We start from the raw sequence: 22,240 nt of genomic DNA, 5'->3' as shown, positions 1-22,240 counted from the left end.
CATATCATTTATTAATTTACTCATTTATTTGGCAATTTGTTGCTATCTTCCGATTTTCCATAACTCGTGATCTAAATATTTGTGACCTGATCAAAGAAGTTAGGCGACCTCAGGTTGCAAAAAGTGAATGGGTTTAACTCTATTAACAGGTCATGTCGAGGTTCAGCCATTCGCCCACGCTCTTGTTCATGGAGCCGAAAACGCGCGTCTTTCATATTTAGGCTAATACTGTCATTGACCTCGTATAGGCGATACTATGCTTTTTTTTGTTAGTTGTTTATGAGTCCTGGAATCACATACAACGCTTGAAAGACACTCGTCGAGTCCATGATGACTATGCAACAAGTGTAGTACTAGTAGTAGTTATATTTTAAGCATTCCACACCAGTTTTAAACTTATTAAAGTGATATTGGCCCAAAATATTGAGAATAGGAGGAAAGGTACACCGAATTTATCGGCGATTACATTGTGTTGTTGCAAAAATTACGCATATCAACCTTTTCATTGAAAATGTTAAGCGATAAAACTTAAGTGACAATTCCTGTAAGGCGTGGTTTACACCGTATTGGCTGGCGGGTGTCTGTCAGGGGTGGATAGCTAGAGGTCAGCATAACCCAAGTCCACATTGCGATTCATATACCTTCCCGAGTGTAACGCAGCCGGGCATCTTCACGGCTTTTGACACAAAGCGCCCACCACAACAGCGCATTTTTTCGGTGTATGGCAAGGTGGCCCAGTGGTCACAGTTCGGTCAAAAAAAGTTAAGAGATCGTAAGTTCATCAGCCAATCATTGACGGCCTTTCAAGCCAAATCCACCAATCATAGACAAGAAAACAGAGCGTATAAAGTACTTACGTTTACTTAGCGAGTTTTGGAAGTATGGCTCCTGAGTACTAGGATGCGGGGGGAGCGCAGCCGTGCACCACCAATTTTGTGCACCAATAAGCCCTGAATCGAACGCCTTGGATTTCTTCGGATATCCACCAATCAGCCGTGCACCACTCGGCTTTGTCCTCCTCCGGCCTTGACCACCACCTGCCGTGCACCACCAGGCCGCGGATTGAATCTGACTTCCGGGCATCGTTAAATTACGTAATTTTACGTTCACCACATCTGATGTTAGGTTTCAGATAGCATAGTTCTGTTCCAAAATTTATCGTCCTTCGACAAGTTGCCGTTGGACCTAGGGCTGATTCGACCCACGGCCTAGATACGGACGGCTTGAAGTGTTGAAGGCTACGTTCCGGAAGGCAGGAATCATGATGGTCCATTACATCCAGGGCAGTTGTGGTCTTCGGCAGGCGACCCGGATGCGTGTTCGATTCCAACTCTGCATAGCCTAAGTTCTGGTCGAATCTGCGAGGGGACCGGGCGGTTAAGCACAGCAAAATAAGAGTTTGAGTTTTCAATTTCTCTGTCATAATATAGGATACATCATACATTTTAATTCAAGATTCTTCTTTTCTTCTTGTTGTGCGTATTAAATTTCTTGGTCATACCATGCAATCACACATATATTTTAATTTAAAGTTCTTTTGGCGATTATTAAATTTCTTAGTCATACTATAAAAATATATCATACATTTTTCATTCAAATTCCTTCAACAATTTTTATAATTTTAATGTCAGATTAAAATGTACCTAATTTAACTAATTAAAGGAAGGAAATTTAAGGTCTATCCATAACTTTTAAATCATTTAAGGAATAAATTTAATTGATGCCAGTGGCTAGGGAAATGGCCATTATGAAATGTTTGCGTCATCAAACTGGCATTGCGCTGGTACCTAGAGGCCGGCGTTCGTCATGAATTGGCAATACCGGCAATTGCAACGAATTGCTATCTGCGCGAACTCTTATTACAATTACCGATGTGGTACAGTGAAGGCCACGGGGCAATGCAGATTGAAAGGTGTGTAAATAGCAGATTGAAAGGTGTGTACATGGCAGAGTGAAAGGGGTGTGCGTGGCAGATTAAAGGCATGTACATGGCAGACTGAAAGGGGTGTGCATGGCAGATTGAAAGGTATGTACATGGCAGATTGAAAGGTGTATAATATATGTTATCAAATTTTCCGCTTCTCTGAATTAAATATCCAAGAGTTTAAAAGGAAAGAAAATGAAAAGGGAGTCATCATGTCTCGATCCAAAATGTTGCGGAGACCAGCTCGATCATAAGTTCAATTAATTCGGAGCTGACGATGGAGCAGGACTTCGAAACATTTTCTATGAAAATTTGATNGGCAGATTGAAAGGTGTGTACATGGCAGATTGAAAGGTATGTACATGGCAGATTGAAAGGTATGTACATGGCAGATTGAAAGGGGTGTGCATGACAGATTGAAAGGTATGTACATGACAGATTGAAAGGTGTGTACATGACAGATTGAAAGGTATGTATATGGCAGATTGAAAGGTGTGTGCATGACAGATTGAAAGGTGTGTACATGGCAGATTGAAAGGTATGTACATGGCAGATTGAAAGGTATGTACATGGCAGATTGAAAGGGGTGTGCATGGCAGATTGAAAGGTGTGTACATGGCAGATTGAAAGGGGTGTGCATGGCAGATTGAAAGGTATGTACATGGCAGATTGAAAGGGGTGTGCATGTCAGATTGAAAGGTATGTACATGGCAGATTGAAAGGTATGTACATGACAGATTGACAGGTGTGTGCATGGCAGATTGAAAGGTATATACATGACAGATTGACAGGTGTGTACACGGCAGATTGAAAGGTATGTACATGACAGATTGAAAGTACATGGCAGATTGGAATTTTATCCACCAATTTACCCATTTGTCTGGCAATTTGTCTCTATCTCGCAATTTTCCATAATTAATGATCTAAGTATTTGTGACTTGATTAAAGAAGTTGGGCGACCTCAGGTTGCAAAAAAGTTAATGGGTTTAACTCTATTAACAGGTCATGTCGAGGTTCAGCCATTTGCCCACGCTCTTGTTCATGGAGCCGAAAACGCACGTCTTTAATTCATATTTAAGCTAATACTGTCATTGACCTCGTAAAGGCGATACTATACTTATTTTTGTTAGTTATTTTTGAGTCCTGGAATCACATACAACGCTTGAAAGACACTCGTCGAGTCCATGATGACTATGCAACAAGTGTAGTACTAGTAGTAGTTATATTTTAAGCATTCCACACCAGTTTTAAACTTATTAAAGTGATATCGGCACAAAATATTGAGAATAGAAGGAAAGGTACACTGAAACCTTTTCATTGAATATGTTCAGCGATAAAAATGAAGTGACAATTCATGTAAGGCGTGGTTTACACCGTATTGGCTGGCGGGTGCCAGTCAGCAGACAGTCACGGTCCAGTCCAATATTTTTCAATGCATTTCTATAGGAGCATAGGAGCATTAAGTCAGGACCAAGCCATGAAAAAATTTTGACCGGGACACGAGAGCAGCGTTTCCAATGATTTTTTGTCTATTGTGTCAGACTGCCCTAAACTTTATCTCGGCTATTTACAGATGGGTCACTCTGAAACTTGGTATACATACATATATAAAATGGAAAAAAACTCGCATTTGTTCATGTGAATTTTTCAAAAAACGAAAGAAAACGTGAAATTCTTAGAAAACAGCCAAAAAGGGGTACTTTTGAAATCTATCTCCTTCAAGGATTTTTAAGCTACAACATCGAAACACATATCATTCGATGCGTAAAGACCATATCTACAAAACTGGGTAGGCGTTTTTTAAATTCTAATTTTTGTGGGTGGGGGCCATTTTTCGTAAATTTTTAGATTTTTTCCTCACTTTTTACTAAATAAAATCCAAACTATAACGAAACTATAAAAACGCCTACACAACTTTGTAGATCTTTTATGTGCGAATCGAATGATATATGTCTCATTGTTGTAGCTTCAAAACTCTGGAAGGAAATAGGTTTGCCGTGAGAGAGGTTTTCAAACATTTCCGTAGAGGCGAAAAACCGCGGCGCGCTTTGTAAAGGCATGTAACGTAGCTTAGAGACCGAAAGTAAGCGTTATCTCACTTCCAGAGGTGGGCAGTAGCGCGCTATATGTAGCGGTAGCGGCGCTACATTTAAGGCAATGTAGCGCCCGCTACATATGCAATGTAGCGCCCGCTACATTTAAGGCAGTAGCGCCCGCTACATATTTAAGTAGCGATACGAGATTTTGCAACTACAGCGCTACCGCTACATTTATAGATAAAGCCTTTAGATTTTACTTAATAGTATTAAATATTATTTAAAAACCAGCATGATACATACATAATATAACCTAACCTAACCTGCGCCGCCTGTTGCGGTAGGGCCTGTTGCGCTCCGGCCAGTTGTGCTCCGGCGCTGTGAAGCAGTGCATGGCTGTGTTGTGCAAAGCGGATTTACTGTTAGCCGGAGTTACCCACAGCTCATTGATCTGAGGCTATGAGTAGACATTGCATGCTGATGGTTGGCGTTGGGCCCAGGGCCTATTTACGAGTCAATTTTGTTACCCACGGCTGCGCTCCCTCTGTCAGCAGACAGTCACGGTCCAGTCCAATATTTTTCAATGCATTTCTATAGGAGCATTAACACCAGCCGTGCAAGGCATCTGCCATGTAAGGCACGGTCCAGTTAGGACCAAGCCATGAAAAAATTTTGAGGAATAAATCTCGGTCATAATATAGGATACATCATCCATTTTAATTCAAGATTTTTTCTTGTGATAAGTATTAAATTTAAATAAAAAGTAAGCGTTATCTCACTTCAAAGCCAGTCAGCAGTGCATAGGACGACTACATCAACACCTTTCCGCATGATGGCTGAGTGGTAACTGAGCTGCCGTTACAGTGAGAGCACATTTTATAGGGCTTGGCCGTAATTATCCCCATAGACTTCGACCCCACCACACTCCCCCTTTCGGGATCTGTCCTAAACGCATAAATCAACGTGCAGAGATGGTTCTAGTACCGTTCGATGCGAGAGAAAGTAAGCTTTAAGATGAGCTTAAAAAGCGGAAAAGCCGAAAATTTCGATTTTTAGGGTAGTCGCTCGCTCTCGCTCCCCTTAACATACCAGATTTTAGAGAATTTATCATATAAAAAATATCCATATATGACACCATCTGAACATGCTAGATTTCTCAAATCTGGCTAGCAATATACCAGTTAGTAACGCTGCGTGACTGGAATGACAAGTGATACGAACGGAAATGAAGTGAGGACGTCCCGTGACCGGATTGAACATGTAAATGCGCCTGGCGGGGAACGGACTTCGACTAGCATTTGCCTGGCAGTATAGCATGGTTGAACTACTATTAGGTTTACCCATGAGAAGCTCATTTTGCGGATGTAGTACGTTGCCCGCCTTTGACTTCACTGATCTCAGTGACGGCACGGGCATTAAGCAAGCCCCGAAATGCGATCTAACCAGTCAACCAGTCCGTCACGGGAATGACGGGTTTGTTTACGTTTCTTGATCTCGGTGACGTAACAGGAAAGCTGAACTGAAAGACGGAAACACTCGTGGGTCAACCTTATATTGTTTAACCATGACGTGAACCAAACCTAACGACGCAGTTAGGATTACAATTTTTTTGCATTATTTTGAGGTATATTTTGGATGGACAGAATAAAGCGCGCTATGAAAAATAATTAGTTTTATACAGCCCGCAATGACTAACACAGGTGACATCACGCTGAACTCCCAGTGAACAGTTCAACCATGATTCCAACCACTCGAACCGTCGAGCTGCTTACCATTATTGGTATTTTACGGGATTAGCCCAAACACGTTCAGATTCAGCATGAAATCTTAAGACAACAAAGCTGGATTTTTTAAAGGTTGAATAATTTTGGAGATTTTGACCTCTTAAAATGTCAGCGTTAGCACGATATAAACGAATTCTTTAAATGGAGGCTGCATAAAAGAAACAGTACGAGACCATAAGTGGTTGCAGTCTTAACTATTCATTGAATTTTTCAATAAATATTAATTAACTTGGGAAATGTATTGTGTTATTTTAAAATGTTATCTGCTTTCTTGCCGGATGCTTAGTTTAGGTCAACAACATCCGAGAAGTCCGACGGGTAGTGTGATTGCATCGTTCATTGCGTCTAGATTAGGGTGTGTGCTGCTACCTTCAAACTTCCCCCTAGCGAGTTGGAAACCGTTCATTCAATATGATTTACATAACACAGAAGTGCCACTTGTTTTCAAATATTTAAATAATTTGGAAAAGTGTTGATATCAGCATCGTTTATTCATGCCAATGGACATATTTCACCGTACCAATAGATCCGACGTCGACAACCTGTTTCGAGGTGAGACTAATTAATATTGAAGCACTTTTGAAAATTATAATGTCATAGGAAGAATTTATTTTTATTTGCCTCGCTTGATTTATTTTTGTGGCAGAAAATATTTTGCAGAATTTTTTATTGAATACTGTTAAGAACTCATGATTTCCTTAAGTTAAAAAAAATACCTAGCAACTGGCATAGTGGTTTAATTCTTATGTTTTTCATGAAATTAGTCTGGCCTGGCCATGCTATAAAAATAGGTGAAAATATCTGCAAGCTAGGGCATTTTTGTCTGGTTTACAGATGGCTTTTACCATATTAAACGCATGGAACTAAAACAAAGCTTAATATAAAGGAAAAGCTGGAGAGGTGACGGAATTACCTACGATGTCAGAATATACCGCGTTTACCCTACCTAAGTCTGAAAATTGTTGGCAATGTAGCAGCATTAAAATTTTTATCATCAGAATTACTTATTTGTTATACCTACGGTAACCTACCATACAGTGCATTTTATTTTAATTAGGTAAGTGCCAAACTGAAAAATTGAGAAGCCACCCATGCCCTGCCCCCATGGCCATGCCCATGCATGCATAAAAGACATGTGCTTATAGTTTATTTAATACATTCTTGTTTCCCTTGACCAATTTTGTTTGTAATAATTAAAAGATCTGCCATATTTTTGGCCACAATTTTTGGAAATCACCTGTGAAATATTTTCATATTCAATAGTTGGAAAATTTAGCCTGATATTTCAGATTGTGATACCGGTATATAGGCCTATATGGTCCAAACCATTAACCATGCTTGAAACACAACAAAGCATCATAATGACTGTCAATACTTGCGAATTTTGCTATTCTAGAATATTTACAAACTTAGCAGAATGCTTACGTTATTTATTATACATAGTGGCAAAGCAGAGAGTTTTTTAGACTCTCCCTCAAGTTCATTTCTGAGTCCTGTAAGTAGACCAGCAAAGTATCATGGATACCAACATTATAATACATAAGAAATTGGTCCAAATCTTGTTTAAATTAAGAAATTAAAAATGAACTGCTTCTAAAAAATCTCTGGTTTGTCACTATTTAATGACACACCTGAATATGACATACAAAGATGAATTTGCAAGCCGATTTTGTTAGCACATTTTCTCATTTATTGAAAAAATGTCCTATTTTGCTCATCATGTCCATATGTCTGTCCTTCTGTTTGACCATCCATCTGTCCGTGACTTCACGTTTTTGTCTACAAGAAAATGCGCTCTCTGTCACTCACTGCAGCGAGTACCAAGTTATATTTTTTGATGTGTGCTAGTTGTATGTAATAGCGTACAAGCTAAGACTTCCTTAGACTCTTTTGCTTTGAGTTCACTGAGTAGACTAGTAAGGTATAATAGACACCAAGTATCATCATAGATAGATTTTGAATAAGATTTTAAACTTGATCAGGAAATCTGAAATAAAGTAGGATCTCAAAAAATATTTTTTATGCTTTTATGCTAGGCATATTTGGCCAACTGGCTGCTTACATTGGTCTACTCCAGTTTGAAAACCAACAAAAGTATCTCAAATCATAACTATGCTATCAAAGATTCTATCTCAATGTCTACATACTATATAATTGTGCCTGAAATATGCCTGTTGATTTAGGTGTATCGGTTACATTGTAACATTCCAATTTGGAATCTCTGAAAAATACCATATTTATTTCATTATTTTAAAAATTAGATCAGTACTCCCTGCAGTGAGTGACAGAGAGCGCATTTTCTCGTCCGTCCGTGACGGGAAATCACGGACCGACGGACATGACGAGCACAATAGCGTCTTTTTTCCATATATGAGAAAATGCGCTAAAAATGGTTAGTTTAATAATCATAATTTGTTTATGAACGCTTGCGTAAGTAGTTTATTTGTGTTTGCAGTACGAACTGAGATTAGTGTTACCCTGACAACCGATATTCGGATGGATTTATTTACATTCCGTGACTCACTGTGCGTGAGACACGTGAGTTTATCCTCTATTTAGCTGCATTTCAAGATCGATTGCCTCTACGCAGCTGCTTGCCGATTGATTACGTTAACGATTACGAAGAGTTCGACCTTTTCCAGCTGCCTTGGTCGGAAGCTATAAAACGTGGCAATGCATCGACGTGTATGCAGTGCTGCCCTAGCAACGCGAAGCGCCCGCGTCACACAACAGCTCTGCTCACGTTGCTGCCGCTGATCGGGCGTATGCGTTGTGGTCGTTATATTGTTTACGTTCACGCGTATTGACTTTATTCGTAATATTTATATTTATTAGTGATATTCGTAAGAGCGTGATTGTTTTATTTGTTGTAGTCGCATGAATTTGTTTACGAACATGAAAATTTGAGTCAAGTTTATGTCGTTATGCGGCTTTGCATGTTAAAGCTTCACGTACAGCAGCATATTTGCGAATTTGTATTGCACTGTTTGTGCAAAAGCCGGCATCTAGTGATCCAGAATAAAATTTTTGTGTTGAATATGAAGTTTTTATTGTGTTATAAATTTCATTGAGTTTGGTAGGTGTAGGAATAAAAACTTGCAAGCGTTCAGCCTGAGGCACTCGTACCGGTCGACCTGACTGGTTTTTAGAGCTGTCCATGCAGCTGCTGAAGAAGGCTGTTCAGGACCGTATTGCTATCGCAGTACAGTGTGTGTGTCGTGCCGTGGCACATCTCTTCCCAATTAATCCGAATTAATAAAAAGTTTATCTAGATTTCTCAAGTATTTAGATGTTTCCTAAGTGTTTAGACTTTAGTGATTAGGAAATGTATGCAATTATGGCATTTATTTGCTACTCTATCGCTCGTTAATGAGATCAACTGAAGGTGACACAAAAAGTTCGATCAATTAACAGCCCTGTTGCTTGTTTTGTTTTTATCGCCATAATTTCGGGACTTAGGAAGCATTTTTATTCTGATCATGAACGTTTTACGCCTTGCAATTCTTATTGCATTCATGTGTAAAATGAAATGTGTGCCGTACTTGATTTGAATTTTGATGGCATAACTTTATGTAATTAATTCTGTGATGGCGAGAAAAACAATTAGATACAAGCGTGTGCCTGCCTACGGTAGGTATATTGCTGAGGGTTCTATACTTTTTTTTATCATTGTACAGATGCAATAAAGTTAATTAATCCTTAATTAGCCAGCCGCTTACATTGCATTTTTTGGTACTGGTATGTATCATGCCTCCACAGTTTTCATCAAGTAGCTGTATAGATGCCACGTATATAGCGTTGTGCTGTCTTACAATCTTCTATCTTTTGTGTGAGAAATCGTGCATATTTATGGCTCTATGAACCGGTCTAGAAGCGGTTAAATTGAGGTCGAAGCAAACTGTTAGGCATAGTTCGTTGTGGCTGCCTAATGATTTTACGATTTCAGTTCATCTAGTTTAAAGAATTGAATCGCAATTTCAATATATTTTTTCTGACCGGAAAATTGTTACGGAACATCGCAGTTAATAACGCGCCAGCTAACTTGNGTTGTTCTTGAATTCCTGGAGTTGTGTTGTTCATGAATTCCTGGAGTTGTTTTGTTCTCGAATTCCTGGAGTTGTGTTGTTCTTGAATTCCTGGAGTTGTGTTGGCTCAGATTACAGGATACAATGGCTAGTGTATCGCTTAGGCTGGGGCAGAGTGGGGCTGCATAATTGTTGCGTTCAATTAAGATATGACTCGATGTGGCATGACTCGTATGCTATTAAGATATGCATCTATATGCGTGACGATTGCATTTATTATTGTGTTGAAGGAGGTCTTGTCTTGCCGCCTATGACTATTTTTTGTGTGATAGACTTGTTTTCGTGATAACCCTTAACGTTGCCACTAATTGCGACCATGAACTAGTATTTCGAGTTGATGAATAACATAGATTAATACGGCAACTATGGACGGCTTTTCATCGTTTAAATTTACGTTAATCTTCTATTAATAGGATCAGTGGAACGGCAAATGAGTTCGCATATCAGTAATGTGTATCGCAATGATCTGTATAAATCAAGTCACCAACTGATGTAAAATGACGACAAAAAGCAATGGTTCATCCACTGAAAATCTTGACTTGGAAACTTCGAACGGGAATTCGATGGCTTTAAGTGAAATTCTTGATCGAAAAGAGTGCTCTTTAACTAGCATATCGTCCGCCAGTCCTGATCGAAAATCAACAGTAATGTCGCCATCAGCCCTGGTGCTGGGAACCCCTGATTGTCATGCACCGAACTCCATGTCGCCGCTCGGGTCGGGACCTCGAAGTGGTCCCCCGTCCGCCACCGAGCGCCTAAGCGCCGCTGCATACTCCAACTCCTCCTTCGTGTTTGGTAAGCGTCACGGGTGTGATAGTGCCAATAATATAGGTATCGTTTGTCAATACGATACGTCGATCGGTTGTCATCGGTTCAGACTTGTATTCACGAGCCCTTGGGGCGGTGCATACTCCAACTCATCCTTCGTGTTCGGTAAGCGTCACGGGTGTGATAGTGCTAATAACGTATCTTTTGTCAATACGATACGTCGATCGGTTGTCATCGGTTCAGTACTGTATTCAGGAGCGCCTGACGCGGTATTTATTCCTGCGGTATTTATTTATTTGACGCGTTATTTCATACATTGTATTCAGTAAGCGTCACGGGTGTGATGGTGCCACGGGTGTATGTGTCGGTGCCCGGAACTTTCGTCGATCAGTTGTAATCGGTTTAATTTTGAAGCGCCGCTGCATACTCCAACTCCTCCTTCGTGTTCGGTAAGCGTCACGGGTGTGATAGTGCCAATAACGTATCTTTTGTCAATACGCTACGTCGATTGGTTGTCATCGGTTCAGTACTGTATTCAGGAGTGCCTGATGCGGTACTTAATTCAACTCCTCCTTCGTGTTCGGTAAGCGTCACGGGTGTGATAGTGCCAATAACGTATCGTTTGTCATTACGATACGTCGATCGGCTGTCATCGGCTCTGTACTTTATTCAGGAGCTCCTGACGCGGTATTTATACCTGCGTTATTTATTTATTTGACGCGGTATTTCATACTTTGTATTCAGTAAGCGTCACGGGTGTGATCGTGCCACGGGTGTATGTGTCGGTGCCCGGAACTTTCGTCGATCAGTTGTAATCGGTTTAATTTTGTAAGCCTTGAGGGAATTGCGTGATATTTACTCCTAACTCATGTGGCCTTCGGCTTGCATTCTTGAGACAACCATGCAGAGCACATATTCGTGCACTAACTCTTTAGGTTCCTCTTGCAATTTGAATTTACCATTATGCTTCAATACATTTAAACATTGAACACTCCTATTCATGGTAATTTTTAGCTCCCATTGGACTTTAATGGAATTAAATATTCTTTGATGTCTTTGTCTTTCGTTAATTAAGCCTGCCTGACCATTTGTATTCGATACTTTTAATCTGTATTTCAATCTGTTAGTTCTGTCGATATTTTGCTGTTACCTGGGCAGTCTAAATGAAGAGTAGCTTATGATGATATAAGAGTTGGCCGCACCTGAATTTGAAATGGGAACATTGTTATTTAATTTTCAACAAAACCACAATCTGAAAAGATGTTATTGATGTTTTTTTACTCACCATTGATGTGCAGAACCATGCATGCATTCTGCGCAAAAGCATGCAATAACACTAAGGCACTTTTTTCGCAAAAATGCTTGTAAATGCTAAGGCACTTTTTTTTTCGCGAAAATGCTTGTAAATACTAAGGCACTTTTTTCGCAGATGGTTCCCATCTGAATCTGTCCGAAGGTTTCCGTCTGAACTCTGAATCTTCAGGTTCGCTTTCACGAAATACTAAGATTTTGTTGTTACACATGCATTGATTTATGACTGTGAACAAAGAATGTGTTTTGGTCATTCTTGCTACAATAAAGCTTTGCAGGACACATCAAGAACGGCACTGGGTCGTTCCTTAAGACCATGATCCTTGCCCGTGTAAATCGTCCTGCCTTGTATCAGTGAATGATAAGATACTGAGATAAGTTACTGCTGATACCTCTCTCTGGTGATGTTGTACGTGCCCATTTAGCAAACATATTTTATCGTCTACTATTATATTTTTCGAATTAGTTCAAAAAAATGTAATTAGGTTGCCATTTCATGTTGTCATTATTGTACTTCCTCATTGACTGGATAATTCACCATCATTTTGGTAACTTGTAGAATTGTTGTAAAATTTTCTGCTGTTTTACGCATATGTGTGAAAAATATAAGTGCACAATATTTTAGATTATTGTCGTTATATGGTCCTAAAAAATTTCCCGCATCATCGTTGCTATTTCATAATTGCTATCTTTGTTCAAAGTATACATGTTTTTATGATTCCGACGGCAAATTTCAAAGTGTTTCGTCTGTCGCAATAATATCGCGAGTTCTGAGTGTAATCAAGATAGGAGTAGAATTGCTTATCTGCAAACGTTGGTACTTCGTAAAACTTCTTTCAGTGTAACTCAAATAGTGAGCGAGGTGGTTCATTGCGTACCTGGTTTTATTTCATGCGCGACGCAACTAATGTTACTTATGGCACGATAAATTTGGAAGCCGGAATCATTTTAAGTTTATGAATGAATTGTGTCGGAGCTAAAATTTTGTAGTCATGTCATTGTCATGTCAATGAGTCTTTCGTTTCGTGACTTGAAACCCACGCTGCGACATATTATCGAACTCGCAAATATGTCGACCGGCCTTTGTATTGTCGTAGGTATATAATTTAACACGTTGACTCTGAAGTGGTACATATGCATACCACGAAATGTATTTCTCCAGGACGTAGTGGTACATAATTCAGGTTGCCTAAAATCGGCCATATCCGAGAAAAAAGGCCAAAAAAGCCAATAGTTCGATATATACTAGTTTATTTGTAGGTTCCGCTTTAAAAATTCCATTTATTTTCTTTTTGCAGTATTTAAAATTTAATTAGTAAGTACTCCTATCATAAATTGTAGCCGGCCAACGCAATTGAGAAAAACTAAATCGCGGAATTTGTCCGGAAAAAACGACCGTCTGGCAACCCTGTTTAAAAACAGTACCTACCAAAAAGATGAAGCAGTGAACAAGATGAAGCAATCGAAGTCAAAGTCTTAACTCGATTCATTTCAATGTGGCGCTGTCCTCATAACATGAAAATGATAAAAGTTTTAAGGAAAGTGAATTTTAAACGCATATTTCATACTATGTGCGCTGTACAAGTAACACTTCATGACAGAGTGTGATCAAGATCACATAGCTGCCAGTACCAACACCTTCCTTAACGAAGCACTTTACGTAGCGTTCAGGTGCAGCTGTGACCGAGTTTAATCCATTCACTGGGGTTTTGTTCAGCCTACAGCTTGCCATGCGGCAGTAGTGTTGGTACACTTTTAGTTGCATCATCGGTCACATTACCCAGCAAATACTTAAAACTCGAATATACTGTTCATTTAGACTGTATATTTATCAATATTTCTCATTTTTCAGGACGTGCACCCTTTTATTACAAGCACTTGGCAAGCTTATAACATTAGGCTTTATCTGTGATGAACTACACTTTAAGAATGTGCGCGATCTTGGAAATCTGCGTACACATTGTATCAACGTAACATGTTTATTCATATTCGGTTGTGTCAGCAGCATCACGGACGTTCAACTTTAAGTACAAGAGTGTCGCTTGATCATCATTGATGCGGTCAAGACGAGACTTTTTCGGTTATGAGCTTCTTGATTTCCGCGGAGGTGAAGTAGTTTACTTGAAGAATTTGCCCATCGTGTTGAATGGGGGTCGGTGACACTTTCCTTATGTGTCCTTTAGTTTCATATCGTCTACAATCATAAGGTGCTACTTAATTAGATCTAAATGAGTACCGTACATGTGATTTTTGTGGCGATTTTGGAAGCGATTTTCGATTCCTTTCCGAGTGACGTTTGTGTATCTCTCTGCCAGTGGTATATTCGTGTTGGATTTTTGTTGAAGGGTTTTCATTTGATTTTACACAAAAGTTGAAAAATTGCTATTGCTCTTCTCAGTCCTCATTGCATATTCGGGATAGAGGTCAATTTATGCAACTTTATAGATTTTAAATCAACTAGTTTATAAACTTCACTCTGAATTTATCTTTTGATGTTATGTCCTTCAATTATTTAATTACACTTGACTAAGGATTCGCTGCATTCATTACACAGAATGCCGTCATATATGACTGCATTCTTGGTGCATTATCGATGGTTTCGATACAACGTTTGTCTTTAAATTTCGGCATAAAATTCGCATGTGAGCTTCGCTTATCATAGATTCGACCTTCCCTCCTGGCACACTGTGCCCGTAATAATGCCTGAGCTTTTGTTCAAAGTGAAAACAGAACGTTGATAGATCTAATGCATCTATCTATTTTGATTGGGTTAATGATGAAAATTGAAACAATGCTTCTTGCACGGTGTTGGAGTCGCGGGTATTTGGGTTTCGTTTTTTTTATCAAGCGTCCTAGTTGAGATCAAACTTCCAATGCAATTTATCTTATATTTCGTGACAATTACCAGCGTGTGTGCTAGGTACTATATCTTCTATAATTTTGTATGTTTTTCTTTGCAGGTATGTAACGGTGACGGTACTGTAGTGTGGTATAGTGCGTCAATCGTAAGTACATAACTAAAACAGCTCTTAAAGTGCAAGTCCAACGTGTTGCCATGGTGACTGGAGCCTGTGTTTTCCAATGTGTGATTCTTTAACATACCTATTATCTTTAATCGATTGTTTTTTACCATTTCGAAAAGAGGAGACCAAAGCGGCTACAAAATGGCCTGAAATTTTTGTGTAAACTGACATGCCATAAGCGAGTTCAGCTGTGTTAAATTGCCGCTCTTCAGCTTGAAAATTACCCATGTGGAGAGACTGAACTGAAACTCGCTCATGTACCTACTTTTATTTGGCTTGCCGGCAGCTGCGCTGTCCGCGAGTCGCAGTTGGTGAATGAGGGATTTAGAGCTGTGTAAGTGCAGCTGCGAGCTTAACTACAGCTGCTTGTCGGGATGGGAGGAAGCAGATGCACAGCCTCACAGCTGCTGCAGTTGTAGCGTGTGCTGCGAGAGAGTCACACGCCTGGCGAGACGCTCGCGAGTTGCGCCACCGTGTAACGTGACTCGTTTCGCTTACATATGAGTCGCGTGTTAATCATTTTAGTTCCGACGCTTCTAGTACTGTGTGAAGAGTTCATATGAATAGTTATATGATGTTCTCAACGCGCCGCTGTGATCGAGACGCTAGAAGTATAGAAACGCTAAGCCGCTAACCGTATAAAAACGTGAATTACATATTTTTCATCAGCTAATCAATTTTATCGCTGACTTGATTGGTATTGTGTAATAAATGCTTACCAATGATTGGTTGATGTTCTCGTGGCCGGAGCAGCGGCTTGTTTTAGCCTGTTAACCTCTTAAATGTTTGTAGTCATGGCTGATGTACAATTTGAGTGAATGCAGGCTCTACATAATGATCAAAAACCGAGCAATTTCTTATAAAACTGAAAACTTTTGACGATTAAACGATAGAATTTACTTAAGTGTGCCACAATTTTTGCATGGTATCTCAGACCAACTTCATGAAGGGATCTAGTTATTTCAGTAAATTATTGTTTGACGAAGTCTACCCATATTCTGAACGTGTGTACCCAATCAACCCGCAATAAAGCACACTTTCATCTTCTTGGCTATTTAAGTAATGCGTTTCCTAAATGATTGCCATGGCTTCGGACGTTAATTCGGTAATTGTTAGAGACGCCACTCTCCCTGACCCTGATCTCCAACCATGTGTCTCCTACAGGATAAATATTTGTTTATTTAAGGTTTATTGATTATTCGAGTATTGTTGGTTTCCGCGTGTTTTACTAAAGAATTTGAACATTTAAAGTGAAATAATCTTTGAAATACCATCACATGCTGCTATGTCATCCATGTCTTCGATTCATCTCTCCGTGATCTCTTCATAGGTGTGTTCTGAGACTTGTCTATAATTGCATTTGTTCATTATTATTGCATTTTTCATGCATTCGTTCATCGCGTGCAGAGTATTTTCTATATTGTTATACAACTGCTATTAAAAACGGTCTTTATGCTCAATATTAAACTTAACGTGTATCTTCCTCGAAAATTTCTTGCAGTCGAGACTCGAGTCTCTGACTCTTGAAGTGTTGGTGATTTGATATGTAAGTCCAAGGCAGCAATTCCCCTGACGCGATGCAATCCGCGGCTCGTGTGTACAAACTGAGGGCGCAAACGGTGCTACAGACTCTGATGTCTTCATCCTGTTTACCACTTCACTAGCCTCACTAGCACACCAAACTTGACTGTCATGTCCACTTAGCTCACATGTGCATGTTGCGTTCAACTTGAGATGCTCTGACGCACTTTACAGCAGCAAGTGGTCAACGTTCTCTAATGGTATTCCTACCCGATTTTCAAGTTAGACTTGAAGCTGACTGTATAGTGGGCTCAGAAAAAGATCAGAGCTGATCTTTCTTAAACTCATTCCTTTAAATCTTTCTGCATTGCTCACTTCTAGCCATTGCTTGCTCAGTTTTGAGTTATATTTAACTTTAACTTCAAACAAAGATCTTCAAAACAGCAAGGAGGATCTTTAAAACATTTACTTTTTGCCTTCATCTTCCCCCAACAGTGTCTAAATCTATTTAATATGTGATTTATTAATAAGAAAATATAATAACGCTTGTTTTAACTGATTACATGCTAAATTATAGGCGCAAAGGTGCCGGTTCATTTAAAGTTCTACAAACGCCTTAATTTCAATATAATGAGCGCTTTAGGTCATTAAGATGTAGAGAAAAATTGAATCAAAATTTCAATTATTCGTCATTGTATGAGCTGCAAGCATCACTTGCATTGACGTACCGTTTCGCATTACATTCATGTTTTCACCGGCTGGTATTAATTTTTACTGATAGAAAGAGGGAATTCTTTTCAAATGTTCAATAAATCATGCATAGATACTTACTTCAATTCAGTCTCAATTCTATCTGTCATTTATATCTCGCTCAATTCCGGGCTCCAGCTTCTGAAGCTTAGATGAGTATATATGAACTGGCTTGCGTTCTTCAGTTGCTGCAAAGCCTTTTCAATTGACCCAGGTTTTTTTCCGATAGGCTTTAAGAGAATTGGAAAGAAACGCCTGTTGCTTGTAGACCATTCGCAATATGAGCTCAGGTCTTGAAAAATCCTCTTCTGAGGCTTCAATCAATTGCAAATTCGATTTTGAACTGACGCTGGTGCAGGGTTGGCAATGATTAAATCAAAATGATTAAATCATGTGATTAAATCACTTGATTTTTTTATAAAAAAATTATGATTTTTTTGATTTTTTCGATTTTTTTTATTTTTTCATATATTTAAATATATTGAGTGGCATTCTTTAATTTATATTGAGGTATTGTTATTCATGGTTTAGTATAAATGTAATATGAATGACAAATTGGTATATAAACTTGTTGCCTTTAGTGTGTATTAGGTTCCAATAAATTGAATGTTTTTGGTACAGAGGCATCAAGTGTGCAATACATTGTACGTAGCTAGCAGCTTAGCTAATTCTTATTAGAGTGACATTCAGGCTGTGTGAGCTGTAGCCCCATCCTGCTGGAACCACACGTCTCCCAATGCTTCATTTTCAACAATGTTTTCCATCATGGGCTTCAAGAAATTTTGCAACATTGCAACATAGCGATCGGAATTCACTGTTACCATTACTCCCTACTCCGAGAACGACTCCAACAGTGTGTTGTATGCTAACGGCCCCCATCTTCTAGATATTGTTTTAAAAACATAAGTATTCTACATGGTATGCTATGCTAACCTCTAGGAAAATAAACTTTCTTCTTTATGTACCTCCATTACTCTTTCATTTTACCTCAAAACTGATCAATCGGTTCTCCCCCACCCTGTATATTGAGAGGTTGAGATTGTATTGACCTTTTAGGCAATTAGAAAAATTTTCCACCTTAATAGGAGTATTCTAATTAAAATACTTCATTTCAATCTTTAAATATGTGAATTTAAAACTAGAAACAAAACAATTACAGTTATAAGACTATATATAAAACAATTGAATGCAGTGAATGGATATAAAATATTTGAATTGTGCACATGTTTATTTCAAACAGTAATAGATTTTCTCATAACTTAAGTCTCGTTTCAAGTCGTATGAGGTTTGTTTGGTTATCATTCAGTTTATGTTTAGTATTGGTTTATTGGTCTGAATTAAATAGGAACAGTGCAGTCAGTCACTCAGTCACTACTAGTCGGTGTGTATAGAGGGTAGAGTCTGGTAGATTTATAGGACATAAAACTAGTAGATCTATTGATAGTGCTGTGCACTGTGCTATCAGCTACCTATCTGTTGTGTGACTCTTCAATGTTTTGAAGATCTGCATCCTGAAGTGTTTTTGTATATTGAAGCCAGTTAAATGGTCAATATTTAGCTCATTACTTTGCTCCATACTAACTTTACAAAGCTAATGAATAGACTTACCAATAATTGTTTACCCAAAAATCCCTAAGTGGTAAACACCACCTTGGCCTGTTGGCCATTATTGAAGGCAATCAGTGCCCTTTTTAGCCATCCATTATGATCCATATACTGTTATTGTTAGTAGGCTAATTGCAGCATAAAAAAAAACACTTCAAAAAGACAAAAAAGTTGAAAAAATAAAAAAAATCATTGATTTTTGATTTTTTTGATTTTTTAAAAAAAATCAAAAAAATCACCAACCCTGCGCTGGTGAACGTGCGAGGAATTTGGTCTTCACGAGTGAATCAGGATACGGAGCCCTACTGCTAAGGATGTGCTTTATTTTCGAATTTTTTTTTCTCGTTTACACTATTCAATTATAATGTTCATTACCTACTCATTATGTTGACAAATAATTTTTTGGATGCAGATAATTAATTTTCATCATTTAAAATAGAGCCGACGTTTATAAGAGTCGAAAATTACACTGAAAGGTCAGTGTCATCTGAAGCCCTTTAAAATAGCGTTATTTTCATTACTCCCATCTCGAGTTGTTTTTTTACTTCTATTATCATAATATAAAATTAGCCATCCTTATATTCTTCATTGGCGATTGATTAACAGCTTCTAGGATGAATAATGCGCGGCTGGTGCTAGGGATCTTTCCACTAGAGATATATCCTCCCAGAAAAATTACGTTGATGCAATGTTTGAGTAACGTTACTTAATGGAAACAACTTTTAATTTAACGAAACGACGTTTAATTCAACGAAAAAACATTTAATTCAACGAAACGACATTTAATTCAACGAAAAAACGTTTAATTTAACAAAATGACGTTTAATTCAACGAAACAACGTTTAATTTAACAAAATGACGTTTAATTAAACGAAACAACGTTTAATTCAACGAAACAACGTTTAATTCAATGAAACAACGTATAATTAAACAAAACAACGTTTAATTCCACGAAACATTTAATTCAACGAAACGACGTTTAATTCAACGAAAAAACGTTTAATTTAACGAAATGACGTTTAATTCAACGAAATGACGTTTAATTCAACGAAATGACGTTTAATTCAACGAAAAAACGTTTAATTTAACGAAATGACGTTTAATTCAACGAAACAACGTTTAATGCAACGAAACAACGTATAATTCAACGAAACAACGTTTAATTCGACGAAACAACGTTTAATTCGACAAAACAACGTTTAATTCGACGAAACAACGTTTAATTCGACAAAACAACGTTTAATTCGACGAAACAACGTTTAATTCAACGAAACAACGTTTAATTCGACGAAACAACGTTTAATTCGACAAAACAACGTTTAATTCGACGAAACAACGTTTAATTCGACAAAACAACGTTTAATTCGACGAAACAACGTTTAATTCAACGAAACAACGTTTAATTCGACGAAACAACGTTTAATTCGACGAAACAACGTTTAATTCGACGAAACAACGTTTAATTCGACAAAACAACGTTTAATTCGACGAAACAACGTTTAATTCAACGAAACAACGTTTAATTCGACGAAACAACGTTTAATTCGACGAAACAACGTTTAATTCAACGAAACAACGTTTAATTCAACGAAACAACGTTTAATTCAACGAAAAAGCGTTTAATTCAACGAAATAACGTTTAATTCGCAGAATTGTCTCTCAATTGAAGCTTATCACTTTAACACAAGTTTCAACGAAAAATATTTTATTTGTCTAAATTTGAAGCTTTCTATGAAGGCTCTGGCACCCCGCCAATAATAGATAGATTTCATGTGTTGCGTTCGCAAGCTCATTTATCCTGCGCTCATGACAGTCACCGCGACAGGTGTTCTGACTTCCTGTTCACAATTTTCGGCGTGCCAAGGTCGGGGAGTCGGCGACGGGAGAACGGCCACACTGTTAGAAAAAATGACCGTTAACGGTATTACCGGCATTTAAGTGGCCGGTCGGAACGTGAAAAGAAACACCGTTTCGCCGTTTTTATTCAAATTTAACACCAGAAATCCGTAAAACATCTGATAAAAACGGCGAAACAGTTTATTTTCACGGGGCGACCGGCCACTAGGATGCCGGTGGGACCGTTTTTTCACCGTTTTTACTAACAGTGCACTGTTAATATGCCTCGAATTTCCTGACGGATTTATTCTCCGTGCTTATACCCGCGATGCCGACTATGGTTCATAATGTGCGTAGAATTCAAGGTTGATCTGTGTTGAGATTTTGGCTTTTACAAATTCTGTATAATTACTACACTCTGAATGCTCAAATGCAGGGATATTCATCCGTGTAGGCTTCAGCACAAAATTATTAAGGATGTCACATGAGGTGTATGATTTGTATTAGGATATTCAGTACACTCTTGATGTTTACCGACATTTTATTATGTTTCTGTACTGTGTTGCACTTCATTCTAAAAGCTCATCATACACAAGGGCCATCATACCCAATGACTCGTTTATTTCCATACGTACCCTGCATTTAAGGGGAATTTCCTCGCATCCTGGCTATTGCTCTTGACTCTTTTGGCTTTCAGTAACCTGTTATGGCATATTTTAAGCGCATTTTCTCATTTATGGAAAAAAATGCCCTATTGTGCTCGTCATGTCCGTCTGTCCGTCCGTCCGTCTGTCTGTCCGTCCGCGACTTCACGTTTTCGTCGACGAGAAAATGCGCTCTCTGTCACTCACTGCAGTGAGTACTGAGTTATATTTTCTCTAGTGAATGTCCACTAGAGAAGTTTTTGGACATGAGCGTATTCCCCGTGATGAAGCCCAGTATCTCGACGCAGGTATTTCCACTGTACTGTATCTCTAAGCTTGGCAGGCCGAGCGACGAGAAAACTTAACGCTGATTAGAATTTCGTGCAAGCTTAGCGCCCCATAAAGCGAGCTTAGCAAGTCTCCTTAACTAATGCTCTGCTCTGCCATATATTTGCAGCCCAACTCACATGCTATCTTCACTCCGTTCTTGATTATCTGAGTTAAGTTCTTGAAGATTCCACCAGAAAATTACCGCCCTGTTTGAGGCAAAATATCGTCATCGTTAGCGCTTGAAGAATGCAGAGGTTTAATTACGGGATGCCGGGATTTCAAATTACTTACGATGATCGGCGTTTATTCACGTATGAAACAAGAAATTATTGCTTGAGAAACGACGTTCAACTTCCTACATAATTTGATGTCATAATTTTCCCTCCCATAGAATTGCTCTTTACTACAATTGCTCTTTACTACAATTGCTCTTTACTACCTAACTACATAATTGATATACGTGCATTGTACCATGAGCGCTCTTCTATGCCCTCACGAGTGTTTTACATTAATAATTAAATTATTTGACCAGAGAGATGTTTGTTGATAATGGCAGTGGGTGCAATTGATTACTCTCTTGTGGTTGGCACGATATTCTCTATACGATATCCCGGGCGTTGCTT

Source organism: Hyalella azteca, unplaced genomic scaffold, assembly GCF_000764305.2.
Source record: "Hyalella azteca isolate HAZT.00-mixed unplaced genomic scaffold, Hazt_2.0.2 contig3273, whole genome shotgun sequence".
NCBI lineage: Eukaryota > Metazoa > Arthropoda > Malacostraca > Amphipoda > Hyalellidae > Hyalella > Hyalella azteca.
This window is presented reverse-complemented; position numbering follows the sequence as displayed.